Raw genomic sequence first — 16,164 nt, 5'->3', positions numbered from 1 at the left:
AAATAAATAAAAAAAAATAAAAATCCCAAGCTGGAGAGATGGTTCAGTGGGTAAGAGCACTGACTGTTCTTCCAGAGGTCCTGAGTTCAAATCCCAGCAACCACATGGTGGCTCACAACCATCTGTAATGAGATCTGATGCCCTCTTCTGGTGTGTCTGAAGACAGCTACAGTGTACTCACATACATAAAATAAAAAAATCTTTAGAAAAAAGAAAGTACTCAACAACTCACTTTTAAGAACAACCACTTATATGGGGTAGGCCATACAGGTTAGGAAACTAAGACTTGAGTTGGGCTTTTTTGTTTTAAAGATTTATTTATTTTATTTATGAGTACACTATAGCTGTCTTCAGACACACCAGAAGAGGGCATCAGATCCCATTACAGATGGTTGTGAGCCACCATGTGGTTGCTGGGATTTGAACTCAGGACTTCTGGAAGAGCAGTCAGTGCTGTCAACCACTGAGCCATCTCTCCATCCCCAAGGTGGTCTGAAAAGCACTTACATTATGACATGAGGAGCTTTTGCCCAAGATCCTATTCTCCAGAGTCACTGAAGTCCATTTTCACTGGACTCTGAAACACTTGTTGGATCATTATAGATAAAAAATTAGCCAGAGAAGATTGAAACTTCAGTCCTTATAGTTCACTTGTGACTTCTAATAATTTTTACAAGTGAACAATCAGGTGAGCGTGCATAATAAATATAATACAACTGGATATAATACTCAAAGTAGGAATAGAAAATTGATATGCAAAATAAGATAATAAAACTAATATAGAAAGATTATTTTGGCCAAAATAGCTCTAATAATGACTAATCACATTTCAAAGACACATGTAGTAATTTGTGGGTATGTATGTATTAATAAAGCTACATAGAAAAGTATAATAGGCAACCTTATTCAAAAATTACTGTTATAAGACACCTAACAAATATTCAAAAGAGAAGATCCAAAGTCTTTTTTTAATTTACAGAAATAACAACTGCTTACACCATAATTTTATTACCTAATATAATGAGGGAAGGCACCTATAGGTCCCTAATAATTAAAAGTAGGGCTATAGAAATTTCCCATATAACGTGGAACTTGTAAAATAAAATACTTCTGTCCCCCAGTATCCAGTATTGGTTTCTGGAACCTTCTTGATAGGAAGATCTGATTCATGCTTAGAGTGGTGTTATATTTACTTATAATATACACCCATTTGTCTATATTTTGTCTCAAAATTTTGTTTGAACAGAAATTTGCTATATCGCCTAGGATGGTCTCAGATTTGGGAGTTCAAGTGGTTCTCCTACGTCAGCTTCCTAAGTATGTGGGATGCCAGGCGTGTACCACTATTCTTGACTCTTCCCATAATTCATGGCAGCTACAGGTCACTTATAAACGACAAAATGTAAATGGAATGGAAATAGCTTTTATTCTTGATTGTTTGGGGAAGGATGATAAAGAATTCTACTTCTTCAGTACTAACAGATTTTTCTAACATTTTCAGCCTGCAGTTGGTTGACTTGTAGGTGGAGAACATGCGCGTAAAAACCCTAACCATTCTTATGGTAACATCAGTACTGATGGAGCGATGTTAATTCTTCTAACATTGTCTCTGACAAGTGGAAAGAACAAATGTCTTCTTTCCAAGGCTTCTTTGGAAATCTTTAACAAGTTTAACCATGAATTTTTTAACTTCACGTCATAGAAACGCAATATAATGTTTTGGAACTTCATGGTAAGAGCAGATTACTACCCCCAAAACTGTCATTTTCACAGAAATAAAATCAGTTTTAAGGTTTGTTTTGATAAAATAACCAAATGTGTCTTTTGACTGTCTTACTAATAAACCCAATAAGAGATAGTATTGCAACTTTGAACTCTTAGCAGCTGGTATACAAGACCTGTACAAGATTAGGTCATCACCATCTCTTCGTGGAGAGAGCAAGAAGCCTGACCCCTCCCTGAGCTCTTACAGGCAGTTCATAGGCAGTTGGTGAAAGATCCCCCCTCCCTGAAGAAATACTGGCAGTTAACTGTTGCTCGGGAGGGGGAAGTCTGTTACCTCAGTAGTTTAGACACTGTCGGTTAACCTGTGGTACCACAAATAACTCCTCATTCTTTTGTTCACACACACAGACACACTAAGACAGATTTGGCAAAATGTCCATGCCTATCTGTGTTCCTGTTTTAGATTCTTTTTCTATAGACCTTTTACGGTTTTCTAAATGCTCAAATTTGTCATTTACCATTCTTCCCTTTTCGCATCTTAGAGCAGCAAATCGCTGTACTTTAGGGCAGACACATTATCTTTTCTGCACTTAAGAAATCTCCCTAGTACTTAGGAGGTTGAATGAAGCAAAATTGCCACAATTTCAAGGCCAGTCTGGAAGGCAGAAGTCCAGTATGAGGCTGTTTCAAAAATAATAAGCCTTATCATCTTTAAATTCCTAGTACAATTTCATTCACATAACTTTTAAGAAGCTTCTTGTGGTTCCTGAGGAAGAGAGTGTAGGTGTTTCTTAGTCCATTCTCAATATCCTATCTTACTTAGGAATTATCTTTAAAAAATACACTGAATATTTGATCTTTAGTTTTCTAAAATCCTCAGAAATACTGATCAAAAATAACAGACTAGAGTATTTTATCATAATTCAACAGAACAAGGATTCCTTTTCTTTCAATATAAATTTAGGCCTTTTATAATCTTCAATATTTGTTATGAGTAATTCTTAGCTCATTTGGTCATGAATATGCATGTTTTTAGGAAAACATTTCTAAGAAACTCAAAGCATATGTTTTATTATATATAATATTAACAAATTAGAGATGACATGCTTATTTTTGTTAAACATGTAAATCGAGTCCTACTTATTGAATATTTTTAAAATCAGAAATGTTCTCATGTATGCCCTGAAATTTTTAGTAGTTTGAAATTTAAGTGTATTAACTGACCCACTTATGAATATAAAAACTGACAGGCCAAATTGCTCTGCTGGTTTTGAACCTAATGGCTCTATTCTGTGTAATTAGAAAATGCCCAACTCCTTAAGTCAAATCCTTAGCTCTTTCTACCAGTCATAGGAAATCATTTAATAGCTATGGCAGTGTATATATGTCTGTAATCCCAGCACTAGGGACTTGGAGGCCGGAGGATAAGGACTGTCCATAGCTACGTGGTAAGTTTGAGGCCAGCATGAGCTATGTAAGACTCTGGAAAACAAAAAGCTGTCCCCTACCAAACAAGCAGAAACATAAAGGTAGCATAAAGGCATACAAATAGAAAATTCCAGGGCAGGCTGTCACTGCGTAATGTATTCTTGTCTACAAGATCTTCCTTCTATGTGATTCTATATTATGTGAGTCTATGGTCATCTTTTCCTGTGTTGTAAAGTGTTTAAAAGGTACCTTTTTTAGAAAGGGAAAAATCATGTTACCTATATATATGCTAATTATCTATTCATGAGAGAAATGGCTGGTATAGCCAGTTCAGAAGAAGAATGTTGGCCGGAAATACTAACATAAATGTATTATTAGATATAATTTTGTTTTATTATATTGTTGAAGGGAAAACTATTACAACCTGAATATTCATTGCATTCCCTGTTTAGATCAGTGACCTGACAGTATAGCCCAGAATTGGTAAGCAGCAGGGCCTTAGACAATCACAGGAGATGACTTGCCCCACAATGTGGAGATGGCAGCAAGTAAATGTAAGGACCACCTCTTATTTTAGACAGAGCCAGTACAATTGATGATATGTCCCAATGTAGTAAAAAAAAAACATGCTGATGCTTGGGCATTTAGAGGTTGGCCAGGGCCATTCTAGCCCCATCCTTTGGCAAAAGCACAACACAGCTCAGAAAATTGGTGATGCCATCATCAAATGTTGTCACAGACTTTAAATCTGTTGATGTGCTTCAGAGGTCTGTCATATTATGGCAGTCTTTTGATGGTGGTGTCTGTGAGACATCTAAGTAAATGCAGCCTAGGATTATGAGCATTCTGTGTAGAGTTGGGACTGGATGTATAGACTGGAGAGATAAAATGGGAAGTGTGGCAGATTCTTGGATGCCCTGAACCACATAACCTAGCAAGAAAAGATTCAGTGCAGATTGCCAATATCCTACTATGAGTGCATACCCTGACACACACTACGGTGTTTTCTTTCCTTTCTTAGGGCTTTTACCTGTGCCAGAGAATGTAGCTTGTGTACTGCTTGATGGTGTGTGGAAGCTAACAGTCATTGGATCAATTCAAAACTGAGAGAGGTGGCAGTTAACAGGCAAGGCCTCAGACTCTATCCTGGATAACGAGGATCTAGTCTAGACGAATCTCTGGGTCCCCAGTAGACAGGAATAGCATGCAGTATCCTAGAGTAGTAACCAGCTTAACGATGCTTCTGTTGGTCTTGTGTCTTTCCCTTCTTCTGCCTCCCCCAACTTTGTTCTGCTTTCTTGGCAATGCCTCCCAAATGAACTTTTTTGTCTTCACCCGTGGTATTTGAGAGTGGTCATCTGAGTAGATGATAACGTGAGCCATGGCATGTACAACTGTGGAAAAGGAAGGTAATTTCATCCAGGGACAAATTTTGTAAGACTGACAAAGTCTGTGAAAAAAATGAGTACTTTAGGTTTACAAGGAGACTGAATGAAGTTTCGCACTAAGCTGTACGGTAATGAACTTATTTTCCTGGAGAGTTTAATAAGCATTAACTACACCACAGTTGTAGTGTTTTTCTCCAAGTGCTTTGGATGGATGGATGGATGGATGGATGGATGGATGGATGGATGGATGGAAAGAGGCTGGCTAGTATGGGGTACTTAAATTAGTGCTTTTAGAGGTATTGTTGGAAATCATGATTAATAATTTCCTCCCACTGTGTCACCTCCTACTACATCTGTATGAAAGATGAATAAACTAGGACTCATAGGTCTAGCTTCATTATACAGTTTTTGAACTTCGGTGACTTGACAAGTCCATCTGTATGATCAGGTCATACTCTAGAGCTCTGTAGTAGTCAAATACATTCTGTAGCTTCTGGGCACACACAAACAAACACAACTTTATTATGTTGCTTGTTTTCAGCATTGACTGCATTTCATGAATTCATTAAGTGTAATAGCTCCAGTTTCTACGTTTTAGAGACAAATGAGGAGGATTCAGAGGACAGCCTTTTGTGTGTATATGTAGTTTTTACATGAGCTAGGCTTACACATTTCAGTTATACTGTCTGTCTCAGGTTTTGACATGCTTACTCACACGTACACACATATACAAAGATCTTCCAAATTCTAAAATGTCTAAAATACATCGAAATGGTGACATAGTGAGAGTATGTGTTTTTGAAATATGTTTATGTGCTATGCCTTTACATTAAGTGTAATGCTTTTAGAGGGTGGCAGGAGGGTGAACCCACGTGAGCTCCTGGAGGTGGATGTTGGAGGATGTTTCATTTATCATGGTTGGATCGAAAATTACCGTCTTCTGTGTGGTTTCTACTTCCCCACTAGGCTACTGTGGTGATCCAGGGCTCTGAAACAGTCCGAGGATAGAAACCTGCAAACTATCTGTCTAGCCATAAGCCAAGGATTCTGCCAGTTCTATAGACCATGTTTTCACAAACCAGATTGACAGGAGCTTGAGAGACAGACAGATGTAAATATTTCCCATGGTAATCTGCCTGCTGAATTAGCACTACCAAGTAGAATGTTTTCACTTTAAATGCACAGAAAGCAGCCTTCTCTAATCACTAGCCTGCTTTTTTCTACCCAAGCAATGCTGCATCTTCTCTCCCTTTTTACGACTTCTCTCTATATATATCCACAATTAGCCTATCTTCCTTTCCAGTTAATTCTTTAGATCCTTTAGTCCTCTCTCTAATGTCATTTTTGTCATCTTTTAACTATCAGCGCTTCTTCAAATGATTGCCTGGAGTGGCTAAGAACACTTGCTCTTGCAGAGGACCTAGGTTTGGTTTCGAGCATCCCCGTCTTGTCTTACAGCCATCTGTGACAGCAGTTCCAGGTGATTCAATACCCTCTTCTGACTTCTGCTGCTACCAAGCACAATAACCAAATGATTCAACACAATGTCTTTTATTTTCGGAAGTATATATTATGATTATAATTACTGTGCTGTCTAACAGCATGTGAGAATTTACCAGTCCCATCTGATTATAGCTTGGTGCTCATCCTTTGACACATCAGTTCCACTCACCCTCACTGCTATGCCCCATTATTCTCCACAGCCTATTGTCCTATTCTCCACATATGAATGATACCTTCCAGTACTTTTCTTTGAGTGTAAGGGTTTCGTCATTTGCTGTAACTACCTAAAGTTTCATCTGTTGCTACAAATGACAAGATTTAATCCTTTGTATAGCTAAATAGAATTCCACTTTATGTGTACATTTATAGATATGTATATTCACCGGTTAGACATTTATGTTGTTTTCCCCTGCACCCCTTTTTGGCTCTTTTGAATAGTGCTGCCTTAAGCCAGGGTGAGCAGATAATATTTAAGATTTGGATCTTATTGCCTTTGGGTCTGTAACCAGGAGTAGAGATTGCTGGATCATCCAGAAGTTTTCTTTTCATCGTTTGAGTAACTTTCTTTCTGCTTTCCAAAATAGTTGTACTCACTTATGGTGTAATTTTACATATTTAAAGGACAGGCTTGAAATTCTTCTTGTTATATTTCCTTTTGTTGGTTTCATTCTCAAGGTAACATGTTGCTAAAATAAAAGTTTGAATCACAATATTCTTAGGTTTTCTAAAAGTTGGGTGTTTTTGGATAACTTCCAAGTTTTATCTCAGCTATCAGTCTGTCTTCATCCAGAAGTTGACAACTTTGATATTGTGAAGGGGCAATGTGGAAAACCCAGCAACTTTAGAAACATCTTAACTGAAAAATATTGCTTAACTAGTTGTGAACTCACACAACTGTGCTTAGATTTAACAGTTTTCCAGTTTCTTAACTTTGCCATAAAGTTATGGTGAGAAGATAATTTGTTTGTTTTTGCTGTTTCATTTTAAAAAGTTTTGGAACATTTTGGACACAGGGTCTTCCTTTGCAGTCCAATCTGTCCCAGAACTCCCTGCAATCCTCCTGCCTCTGCATTTCAGAATCCTGGAATTGCAATCTCAAGCTTCAATGCCCAGTTTTCTGTTTGTTTGTTTCCTGGAGGCCTTGCTGATAATGATACGCTGATGTCTATAGTGTTGATTCACTTACTAAGTCTAGGTACCTTTTTGGACTTTAATTCAAAACATCAATAATGGATTATTAAATAGGATTAGAAAATAATATAATTACCTACCTCTTTGTCTGACTAATCAAATCTTCACATGACGTGTTTGCTTTAGATACATGTTTCTTTTTCCTTTTTGAAAATAACATTTCTGTGAAGGCCATTTCTGTGAGCTCTCCCTGTCATGGTTTTAGTGTTTGTCACCCTAGTGGATGTATGAGTGCACTGTAGAGACACTATAGAGACATATATACAGAAGGATATATGCTTGCTTTGTAAGTGTTTGAACTTTGTGACATTCTTAGCTCTTGAGTCATATACAGATAGGACACAGTCTGACGACTTCTGTTCTCCTCTGTGACTACAACACCATCATTTCTCCTTGATTTGTGTGACTTCCTTGGCACAAGTTCTTTTAGAGCAAAAGTGGTAATGGTTTTTCTCATCTATTTCCTTAAAATGTTAGAAAAGTGTCTTGGTTTCCCATAACATTGACAAAAACTACTTAGGGAGAAAGGGCTTATTAGAGCTCACAGTTCAAGTGTATGATCCTTCACGATAGGAAAGTCAAGGCAGCAGCAAGTTGAAGCAACTGGCACACTATATTCAGTCAAGAAACAGAGAGCAGTCAATGAATGCTGCATGTTGCAGTTCTGTTCCCTTTCTCCATTTATATAATCCTGCATCCTAGCTAGAGAATGGTGTCACCTACAGTGTATGAATCTGCCCACACCATTGACAAGGTCAAGATAATCTCCTAACCACAGACATGGCCAGATGCCCCTCTCCCACATCACTCTAGATTCTGTAAGGTGGCAGTTACACAAACCATCTTAAAGCTTAAGTAGATAATAGTTGGTTGTAAAAATGACTTAAATATTGTAAATGTTTGTTTTACATTTTCTTTTTATATTCATTCTCATTCTCTCTCTCTCTCTCTCTCTCTCTCTCTCTCTCTCTCTCTCTCTCTTTCTGACCTGAAGAGTCTCAGAATTAAATTTCAATTAAAATATAAAGGAGGTTATTGAGAAACCTAGGTTGGCATTTGGATATCTGGGAGTTGCAGATGTCTAGACACACAGCGCAGGGTTTGCATTCTTGCTTAGAGCCTTCTTCTCGATGTGGTGCAATGATGATGATAAATTCAGGAGGCTTGCATGTGGGCAGCCTCTTCCCAGTATCAGCTGTTACTTTGCTGAAAACCTTTGGCTCTAAGATCAGGAACTTAGTCTGAGGTGGCCTGCTTTTCTCCCAAATACCTGTGCTGCCACACTAATGTCATAGATAATTTTGTAATATGCAAACTGCACTTATCTGCATAAATTGTGCAGAAATGTTGAAGAAATTAAGGGAGAGATTCTGGCAACATTAGAATATCGTTTCTCAGTTGCTTGCACTAATTGAGCATGTTTAAGTGAAGTAATCTTTTTGAGGAAGTGTATCACTACGGTCAGGCTTTGAGGCTATATAGATCCCTGCTTTGTGCTTGTATTTGAAGAGGTGACGACTCTGCTTTCTGCTCTGGCCACCATTCCTGCTGCTATTGTGCTTACCTGCCATGATGGACTTTTTCCCTTTCTGTTTTTCTTTTTCGGTATTCTTCTCTCATAAAATATATCTTGACTGCAGCCACTCCTTCCTCCACTCCTCCCAGTTCCCCACCCCCTCTTCCCCAGATCCACTCCTCTGTTTCCCTTCAGAAAGTGCAGGCCTCCCAGTTGATTATCAACTGAATATGGCATATTAAGATGCAATAAGGGGAGGGCGGCAATGGGGGAAGGATGGGGAGGGGAACACCCATAAAGAAGGGGAGGGGGAGGGGTTAGGGGGATGTTGGCCCGGAAACCGGAAAAGGCAATAACACTCGAAATGTAAATAAGAAATACTCAAGTTAATAAAAAAATTAAAAAAAAAAAGATACAATAAGGCCAGGCACAGACCCTCATATCAAGGCTGGGCAGGCAACCCAGTAGGAGGGAAAGGGTCCCAAGATCAGGCAAAAGAGTCCGAGACACCTCCACTTCCGTTGTTGAGAATCCCACAAGAACACCATAAGGTATGCAGAGGACCTCGCTCAGACCAATACAGGGCCTGTGCTTGATTCAGTCTCTGTGAGTTCCCATGAGCCCTACTTACTTGATTCTTTGGGCTGTGTTCTCCTGTTGTCCTCGACCTCTCTGGCTCCTACAGTCCTTCCTCCCTGATGAACTTTTACCCCTCTGGATCTGTAAGGCAAAATAACTCTTCTGTAGGTTGTCTTTCTTATGATGTTGTACCACAGAAATAGAAAAGTCACTAGTGAGTACAATCCCCTTATACATGCAATATCTTTATGCCTATAATGATCTTAGTCTTTCTTATGTTGATAATTCATGCCTTTGCCCTCGTTGACCAATCTTTATAGGTGTTTCTCAATTTTGTTGCTGTCAATTCTATGTTAAAATAACTTTAATGATACATTGCATTAGAATTACTGTCCTAATATAGGAACTTGAGTTTGAAAAAAAAATCTATATATAACAACACACTTCTCCTATGTTACCCTAAGCATCTTGTCAATGCCTAGAGCACATCTCTTATAGTCCCTTGCCTAATAATGAGTACTTGTATATATTATGGTTTTCTCTGAAGGTGAATTGCATGTATTCTGTAGTCACTCTGTGTGCTATGTGAGAAAACGAAAAGTTGACTGTATATTCATAAAGAAATAAGGTGACTATATGGAAAGAGTTAGACTGACTCACATGGCAGCACATTTTTGCAATGCTGTGAATGGGTTCCAGGGTAGCCCTCATAGAGATGTTTTTGTATGGATAGGAATCATTGGTGTTAGTGACCTTTTCTTATTAAGGTTGGTTCTTTGGTTAATTATTATGTGGGAAACTGAAAAAGCTGGTTTAAAGTATTTCCATGTATAAGTAGCTTTTGTGGCCTACTACATATTGGAAGCTATTTCTGGCATCTCTAATTGTACTTCAAGAGACCTATCGATGATTTAGACTCAGAATAGAATTGACCCTTCTCTAGGAAAAATAATATGAAACAAATTTAATAAGCCTCACACCAGGGTTAGTGCAAAGACACAAGGTAGTCATTATATTGCAGAAAATTAGGACAATAGGTTCATGCCTTAAGGATCTTTGAGAATTAGTTTCCTTTGGGTGGCACTTCCAGACATGGAGTTAAGTACCTGCTTCTGAACATTTTCTGTGTCATGGTGTACATGTAGATCAGGATCCAGATATTAACATTAATTAGAGGAAGTGTTTCTGTGCATACATCCATACATTGATGATGGACTAGTAAATGAAGAGGATTACTTCTCTTTTGTCTATAGTATTTACTGGCTTACTAATAAATCTTTGTTATTGATTATAATTATTGAATGTCTACAACTAGTTTGGAAAATACGTTAGGTACAGTTTTCAACCTGTGGCATTATTGGGAAAGTTATATTCCACTCTGCCCCGTCTCCCAATTTGTATCATGGGTGAAGGCCCTCGAATGAGATACTGGATCCTTGGTCCTCTCCCTCTCTTTGCTCTCTGACTGTCACGAGGAAAGTTGTCGTTATTACCACATATTCTCATATTGCCACAGCTCCAAAATAAACCTTTTATCTTTTAAAGTTGATTACTTCAGGTACTTCATTGTAGCCATACAAAGTTTATGCCAGATGTCTGTGAATAATACAAGACCTTTGTCCACTAATAACCTATCAAGTATATCAATTTAACATATGTCTTTTTATCTAAAAGGAGAGTATTGGTAGAATGCTAAAATAAGAGCTAATTAAAGGCTGTTGTTATTGAAAATTTTCAATTAACAAAAGCCTTTTTTAACCATAGCGAGCATTTGAAAACAAAAAGAGGTGGGAGAGGGTTACTGAGAAATATTGCCACTGAGATGATCAATAGAGGTTCGAATGTCTGACTTGTTAGCAAAGAGAAAATGCACTAGCTTATTTTCACCACAGGGGTCCAATGGCCATAGCTGATTGTTTGTGATGTTTACTGTCCCTGAAACACTGCATTCATGAGGGCTTGTCATGCCTTAACCTAGCTGTGCATGTGCAGCTGAGTGGAGAACCTCTGCATTGCATTCTGGATGGCTGTGGGACAGCATATTCAGGAGCCCCACAGGGGAATGCAGGGACTTCTTCCTTCATCTGACTATCGCAACCAGCGTTTGCTTGTTCAGCTAAACTCACTGATGCTTCTTCTCTCTGCCTGAGACAGGATGATAAGAAAGGAGGGAGACAAGTTGGTAGGGCAGATAGAGGAATATGTCCCTGCCCTATTTCTCTGTGAGCATTGCTTGTATCCTCAGAGGTGATCCCTAGAAATGAGCTTAGTGAAGTAAGGCTTATCTGTTTTCTGGGCATAGGCAGTGTAATTTCGAAAGGTCTTTAGATATGGGTTACTCATAGAGTAGAAAATAGTTGGAAATGTGGGCTCAGTGGAAACAAGTGTGATGCACTTGACAAGAGTCAGGGAAGATTCTCTGGTCCCTGTGGGGCTTGAGATAGTTGTAAGGATGACAGTTTTCCTTGTCAATGATAGAGATTAAGAAGGAGAAACTGAGAAATACACCCAGATCTGTTTATTTAGGTAGAAAAGCCTAGTGGTTGAGACCAAACTTCTAGAATGAGACTGCTTAGATTTCAATACTGTTCATTACTGTTCAATACAGTTCAGAACTGTTCATTGAGCTAAATGATACCAGGGAGGTTACCGAACATTGGTATATGAAGATCATAACACTATATACTCTATATTTGTATTATAAAAGTGATAGAATTAAGTGATTATGTCTTTGGCATGGAACAAGTAAAATAAAAGCATAAAGAGGTGGGGAGGGTTACTTTTGGAATACAAAAATCCTGTCAGGAGACAGTGTTATGGGAATCAAGAAATTGAAGTTTGTCTGGCGGGAGGAAAAGAGCAAAATAGTTCAGTATCTCTAGGGAATGAAGAGTTACTCAACCATGTGAGTTGTAACTGATGGGCCAAAATATTTTTTCTGGTAATCGATCAACTCAATAAAATGTAAGTTTGGAATTTAAGAAAAGTCTCAGTTTCTGAGTAAACATCTGCTAAAGCAGCTTATGTTCAAGAGCAAAGGTGGTAAAGGTCATTTCTTTGTCACTGAGAGTTGAAGATCTTGACAGACTAGAGTCCCTAGAACTGGTTAAATCTGTATGACAAGTTCCGCTGCAGTAATATATGTTGACCTTGCTACTGAATTTAGTTTCTGTTTGCATTTGTCATGACAGAGGCCTCAGAAAATGCCTCTGCGCCAGCTTCGTAGTGGCAGTGACATAACTGTCTTAAATTGCAATTTAATAAACATTTATTATAACGCATACATGTGAGAGTTATCATGTAGTATTTGTCTTTCTGAGTCTGCCTTAGTTTGCTTAATAAAACGATGTCCAGTCCCATCCCTTTCTCTGCAAATGTTATGATTTTATTCTTTTTGTACAATTTAGTGATGATGTATAGTCTGATAGTTTGAATCTTCATTTCCTGTTGACTAAACAATTTGGTTTTATTTTCACATTTTTAGTTGCCAGTGGTGTGTGTGTGTGTGTGTGTGTGTGTGTGTGTGTGTGTGTGTGTAGTGTGTGTGTAGTGTGTAGTGTGACTTTAGACTTTTTTGCCTTTTTAAATTTGAATTTTATAGCCAGAGAAATATTTTAGTGATTTGATGCTTTTAGAGAAGACCCAAATTTGGGTCCCAGCACCCACATAGCAATACTCAACTCCTTGTAATTCTAGCTCAAGGGGGTCCAGTGCCCTCTTCTGAACTCTACAGACACCAGGCATTCACACATATACATAAAAAATAAATAAACACAAAGAACTCCGGGTAATTAAGGCTGAGATAGGGAGAAATATCCACTACCAAATGGTCAGCTTTGAAAACATATGTATGAGTAACACCTGAGAGATACATATGCACACTCACGTGTGCACACACACACACACACACACACACACACACACACAAATAACTATTAGCGAGGCCAGGAATTTGAAATAGAAGTTATATGTGGGAATGTTAGGGAAGGGGGAAATGCTATAATCAAAACATAATATAAAAATAAAGGAAATAATGTTTTACGATTGGACTGTATTTATCCTTCTTGGTTTGAAGCCTTGAATAAGTTATTTTACTCAAAGTAGCAAATGAACCTGGGTGAATCTCAACCTCAGGTCAATTGAAATCCATCCTTCAGTCTTTGTGAGGGCTCAGTCCATTTTTCAGTTACATTTATACCTAATATCCTTTGTGTTGCTGCCAGGAACCTTGTGATATTTTGAGGCTGAATGTCAATATTTACTTACACACCTAGCAGGTTTTGAGACTGCTAAAAGTTTTTAATCTCTTAGTATGTACTTTCATTTGAGTAAATATTTTGCGGGGGAAAAAAGCTTCAAAATTTCCCGAAGGGATCTTTCTTCTTTCTAATATGTTAAACCCCTGAAGTATTCATTACTTTGGTCAGTTTCTGATGTATTTGGACACATGATTAATCAGTTGTTCTTGGCAGGAATATTGGAGTAATAAATTTAATCTGCTTTTTGTCATCATGGAAATCCTTTCTGGTTTTTGCTTCCCCCCTTTCTCCTTCCATTACAAGTGCTTATTGACAGGTATGTATAAATGTAAGGTTTATTCTGTAGTAAGATCTGTTTACTGGTGAGTGTAGAGGAATATCTTTATGACAAAATAAAATCTGAGTTTGATCAGAAACTAAAGCAACCAAAGAAGATAAATTGTCCAGTTAGCACATAAAAATACCATTAAGTCACCTAGAAAATGAAAATTCTAAGAAAATCCCTCACATTCTGTAGAGTGGTTAAAATAAAAAGTTAGATAATAAACAATGCTAGAAAGAATATAGAGAAATTGGAATCTTTCCTCTGCTTATTGTGGTATAAAATGTTGAAACTGATTTGGAAAACAGGTTGACAGTTCTGCACAAAATTACATATAAAATACTGTACCATCTGATAATTCCACTTCAATTGAGTCAAGGGAGAAATTTGTGTATTGAAAGACTCATCCATGATTGTCCAAAGCAGTATTCAGATAGTTCAAAGCTACTATTTACAGTAGCTTGGAACTGGAAACAGACCAGATGTTACTTGGCCATAAAAAGAGATGAAGAGGTGATATATGCTACAGCATGGATGAACCTTAAAACCATTAGTTAAGTCAAAAAAAGTCTTTCAGTGCCAGCATATTATATTATTATATTATTCCACTAATATGAAACTCCAACTTAAGGAAATCTATAGAGACAGAAAGCTTATTGCTTAAAGCTGGTAAGGAGTTGGTTTGTAATGGGCAGACTAAAGAACCCAAAGAACAATTTGCAATAAAACTAGGGGGAATCGTGGCAAAGGTTTATACAAGCTTACAATGATAGTAATCCCTCATTTTCAACCCTGGCTTCCTCAGTTTGCTCAGGGCTTTCAGGGTCTGGCTGAGAATTAGATCAGAACAGGACTGAACTCTAGAATAAGTATTCAAAGCTAACCCCAAAGTGCAAGTCGTATAATGCATCAGAAACCTTAACCAGTTATCTGACCAGGAAACCACAACACTACCAACAAAATTCACACTTGTTTTAGCCCTTATCTGGGCCCCATATCCTGAGTCAACACTTATTTAGCTTCTTTAATTAAGCTTGCAGTCAGAAAGCACTACTTTGTTCCTATATACTCCTGTGTAGCGGGACTCTGATTCACTTCAAATAGCATCTTTTGACTGTTGGCTTACACCTTAACTAGCTTTTCCAATTTGGATTCTAATTGTGTGGAAATGTTGGAGAAAAGTACAACTTTTAAACTTAGGAAAATACATGGAGGCAGACAGATTGACCTAAGTCCATAAACCCATAAGTTAGCACAAGGTAAAAAAGTTTGAGAGCTCTTATTATTTTCTCCAAGTGTTTCTTTGGTAGTGTTGAAGCTGAAGGCTCTTACCAGCAGTGAAAAGAGATGATTTGTCCTATTTGCCATTAGTCAATCACTTATTATGCTCATACAGGTTTTTGGCCTTTCTGTGTTAGCCACTGTTGTTGGTGTTGGTGACGAGTCCATATGAAAGAGTGACCTTGATGAGATTGCATTCTAATAGGAAAGAAAGTAACTTACACAAATCAGGTACTGAGATAAAAGGTGGCTGTGGATGCTCGAAACATGAGCAGTTATCTGAGCTTGGGAAATCCTTAAAAGCACATGTACAGCTGAACATGAATGAAGGCTGAGGAAGGCAACATTGATAAGCAACTGAACCTTAAGGAATAAATGAAGCAAACCATGCATGGTGGCATACTTCTGTAATCCCAGCATTAGCGAAGTAGTCACAGAAGAAATTTGTTGTCGTCCATGACCATATTACGTGGTCAATGCTAGCTGGGCCTACATGAGACACTGACTCCAACAAAAAAGGATACAAAGGTTTAGTTAGGCAGCCAGAAGGGGTAGAATATGACTCGTGGTATAGCGCACCTGGCAAGAGACATAGGATGCTCAGACAGGATAAAGTGAGACAAGGAGAGAAAAATCTGAGAGTCAGACATCTTAAACTTGAATGTTCCTACAGATCACTTAGAAGATGCTGTGAAGATTGTAATTCAGTGACATGAGCTGGGATGCTCCCCATGCTAAAGCTGTTGCTCATAGTTATACTGAATAGCACGAACTCACGAGATCTATTCGAGTATAACGAGGGAGGGAGATAAAAGAGTTCCAGCTAACACATGGATATATGAATAGGGTGATGCATGATGGTGGTATGTAAGTGATTGTTGGGGAAATATTGGTTTTGCTCTATATGTTTGGGGGGTATTTTTTGAGGCACCTACAGCATCTATAGCAAGAGAAATATGACAGACATAGGAG

The 16,164-nt window shown here is 38.0% G+C and overlaps 1 protein-coding gene and 1 long non-coding RNA gene across 7 annotated transcripts in view; one reads left to right on the top strand and one right to left on the bottom strand.

The window, feature by feature from the left end:
- The window catches only part of LOC102553061 (uncharacterized), a 171,909-nt gene that overhangs the window by 133,509 nt on the left and 22,236 nt on the right, over positions 1–16,164 (bottom strand). For all 5 annotated transcript variants that reach the window (XR_010061337.1, XR_010061336.1, XR_010061333.1 and 2 more), the window contains exon 4: positions 9,383–9,471. This is a non-coding gene — a long non-coding RNA (uncharacterized LOC102553061). The remainder of the gene's footprint in view (positions 1–9,382; positions 9,472–16,164) is intronic.
- Positions 1–16,164, top strand: part of Xk (X-linked Kx blood group antigen, Kell and VPS13A binding protein) — a 36,410-nt gene that overhangs the window by 11,826 nt on the left and 8,420 nt on the right.

Source organism: Rattus norvegicus, chromosome X (assembly GCF_036323735.1).
Source record: "Rattus norvegicus strain BN/NHsdMcwi chromosome X, GRCr8, whole genome shotgun sequence".
In the NCBI taxonomy this organism is placed as follows: domain Eukaryota; kingdom Metazoa; phylum Chordata; class Mammalia; order Rodentia; family Muridae; genus Rattus; species Rattus norvegicus.
Note: the sequence above shows the minus strand (reverse complement) of the source record. Positions and strands in the feature narration are given on the sequence as shown.